The sequence below is a fragment of the Gopherus evgoodei genome, chromosome 1, assembly GCF_007399415.2.
Source record: "Gopherus evgoodei ecotype Sinaloan lineage chromosome 1, rGopEvg1_v1.p, whole genome shotgun sequence".
Classification (NCBI taxonomy): domain Eukaryota; kingdom Metazoa; phylum Chordata; order Testudines; family Testudinidae; genus Gopherus; species Gopherus evgoodei.
In genome coordinates, this window is record NC_044322.1 from 268611545 (window position 1) to 268615277 (window position 3733).

Below are 3733 nucleotides of genomic sequence, written 5' to 3' on the forward strand. Positions count from 1 at the left end.
CTGTTGCAACTGTTTCTTTTCCAGCATCACTCAACACTGGCTAAACTTTGAAAGATTGAACTTGGCGTAAGCAGCAGCCCTAATGAGCAGAAAGGGCTCTGGCAATTTGCTTAAAAATTCAGATAAACGAAACAACACACTTATATAAACATTAGAAAACATGCTGCAGCATGTGCGCTGTATAACACTCCATGAACAGTGACTCTGCCCTGTTAGCCCGGACTGTGGAGCCAGTTATCTGTGCAGGGCTATGCACTCTGAACCATGGTTAAAGCTGATCAAAACCAGAGTGGGAGCTCACCCACTCTCTTGTCAGCACAGGTCTGGGTGTTAAGTGGTAAAGCAGCAGTGCCCTGCCCTGCAGTAGGCGAAAGAGAACAAATGTAGCCAAAAGAAGTTCCTGCCTCTCCCCCCAGGCCCCTTCAGGCTCCTGTGCTCCTTGTACGGAATCGGTTTAGGAACATCAGTAGTTTTCCAGTCTCTGTGTCCAGCGGGATAGAGACTTGGTGTTGATGTAATACAAACAAGCCTAGGAAGTCTGGGGGCATCGTCCCTGGAAAGTGCTGATGCATTTTAGACAATGTTAAGTTGATTAGATAGATCTTCCCACAAGACAGGAGGCACGTAGGACCAGGTCACCTCTTCTTTTCCCATCAACTGCAGCTGCTCTACCCACTGGTAGAAATGGCTGTGTGCTTCCCCATAGTCACCAATGTTTAAAAAAGAGCTCTAGGGACACTCCTCCATAAAAGCAGAGGGCCATGAGCTGCCAGAGGGTTGTGGGCAGAGCCTGATGCATTTTAATTTAGTTTTATGACAAATATCTTAATCATCAGGGACTCAGCTTTGGGGTTTGGCTCAGTAGTTAGAGATTGACATGTTCATCTGAAGCTGCAAGAGGAGCACCACGATCCCGTGAGAAGTTCCCAAACTCCCTCCTACCTGAAGCTAGGAAGCAGCTGCCCAGTGGGCTGCTAGTGCTATTCCCTTACTCCAGCACCTTCATGGAAGGACGGCAGGCCTGGCTCGCTCCCCAGCATCCTTAAAGGGCATTTCTTCCCAAGAATGAGGTGAGATGAACGGATGCATGTGGCCTCTCCCCTGCACTCTTGCTCTCTGGGGTGTGTGCGTGTGGCTGAGAAGCAAATTCTCAGGCTTCTCTCCCCTCCTGGAGGCCTTACGTTTCCACCATTCATTTCCTCTAGCTCAGCGGTCCCCATCTAAATGCACCTGTGTCCTGGCCGGCAGCTGAGCATCTGCCGAAATGCCAATGACAAGAAGTGATGTCATCCAGAAGCATTGCTGCCGAATTTCGGAAGCATATCAGGGGATGCTCAACAGCCGCCAGTCGCCAGACGAAAAAGGTTGGGGACCACTGGTCTACCTGTAGGGGGCTTTCCTCTTTGGTGTTGCCATGCTACCTTTCCCTCCTTCTGTCCCATTGAGTCCCCCTGGCTCCCATGCCCCTGGGGAGGATGACCCTGACTGCTGAAGCTGCACTGAATGACAAGACAGAGGCAACTGCTCACTACTCTGATTCATCTCCTCTGCACTCACAAGGGAGCAGCAGATGTGGCAGGAATGAGCCACACTCCCAGTCACAGCAATTCCGTGAGGCAGGACACCATAACTGCAGGTAGCACCAGGCCACAGGCTAGAACAGTAATTTCTAGGATAGGTTAGTAAAAGGCTGAGGTCCTGGCCAGATCAGGACGAATGGCAGCTGTTTTCCAATCTGCAAAAGGGAGATATTTATTTACCTATGTCACAGGACAGATCACACAGAGTTTTGCAGATGGTGTTGGTCTCTTCTGTTCAGCCTTTGCTTTGTAACCACAAAGTGCTAAGTGTTATTACTAGGTGGCAGGAATGCTGAGAGGATAAACATCTCCCTGTCCTGCAGCCTCCCCTCCAGCCCAGAGGGGGGTGGAAGATGACCAGGGGACAGAGATTAAAGAATGGAAGAGAAGGGAAGGACAAACGTTTTATGTAGAGAGACACTCATGTAGGGTTTAATTTAAAGTCCATGTATTTTAAACACATCTGTATAGTTATAGTACATACACACACGACTGTGGTGCAGCCACCGGTAAGACAGAGCACAGCAAAGGTTTAAGAGAACAGAGCAACACCATGCATGTTTCAAAACAGGAAGTGAAGAAGAACACAGCATCCCTGCTGCAATAGAAACAAAGGGAAGCATTTTAATCACTGATATGGAGACAGCTGTTTGTGCTGCGGAACAGCCTTTTGCATTAGCCCCTTTGCAACAGACCATCAAGTTTAGAGTGTGTGAAAACTGCCATATAACATCCTGAATCAGACCATGTGCAAACCTTCCTGACGCCACCCACTTAGGGAGATTATTATTAGCACGTAACAGCTTCCCTCTGCAGAGACAATAAAGAACAGATTAAAATTAAAGTCCTAGATCCAGATCTTCAAAGGTATTTAGGCTCCTAACTTGCATCAATGTCAATGGAAGTTAAATACCTTTGGGATCAGGCCCTGCAGCCTAAAACATCCTTGCACTTCTCTGCCCTTTTCATTATTTTTCTACTGTGTCAAAGGTGTGCCTAGGCAATTTTGGGACTTCAAGGGGGAATGAGATACACATAAAACGCTACCCTCTTCCCACCACTGAAAGTGGTGTTTCTTAGGGATGGCTAAAGAGGGAAATCTCTGAGCACATCAGATACTTGGGTACTCAGCATTCATGTTACAGAAGCAATTGTACATATACCCCCATCTTAAAGTTTGCCAGTAACTCTGTGCTTTGATACTGGAATACCACAGAAACCCCAAGCTAGACTTTTCCCTTCGAAGGAAGTGATAAAATAGTTAATTTATACTGTCTCCTATACACACAATGCAAAGTCAAAGTCTGTTTTTTCCTGTTCTAGGGTGATGGTAAGGCATGAAAGTTAACTATTGTAGGAACATATGATGTTGCTCCTCCATTTTTTCCTGCATATGCTGGCAAATGGACAGTCTTTACTAGAAGTGAGAATACTGTAGTGAACTGGTATTGTCAGGGGAATTTAAGGAGGCATGACACTATTGTCAGGATTAAAACCTTTCCATTTCAAAAAGTTGGCAGGGGCTCTTTAATGATCCTCCGTGGTCAAGAATTGTTTTAAATCTCATTCAAAAGATGTCAGCTCCACCAGCAGAGCTACAGAGCAACACAGCAGAGCATTAGGTCAGCATTGGCCCAAAGCGAAGAGTGCCCCCTACCGGGCCACTGGTACCACTTCCTGTAGTGGACCAGCCAGCACTGCCCAGCTTTGAGATAACTAAACTGCCAGCAGCATTGCGGCTACAGCCCAGTGCCTATGGACTTTGATCACTCCTCCTTAAAATTTACTGTTGGTTATAAAATGTAATGGCACAGCTGGAGGAAAATGCCTTATCTGGCTGTAATAACGTAAGTGCTGGGAGAAGATGGAGTTCAGAGCCAAGGCAAGGTAAGGGAGACTGAAGACAAACTGAAACGAAATGCATAAAAAGGCATTAAATATCAAGAGTATTCTGAGAGGCGTGGCATAAATGCACTGAAATTAAGCCTCGCTGATATAAATGAAAAATCAGGCAGCAGCATAGTGTTCTCAGGGTGAAACCCAAATTCACAGTTGTTCCAAGGCATGTTGGATGGGAGTAGTAGAGGGAGAGGTTAGGGAAGGTGGCAGCAGCTGTTGCTAAGTAGGTAGGATGGAGGCAGGTGTAAGGAACA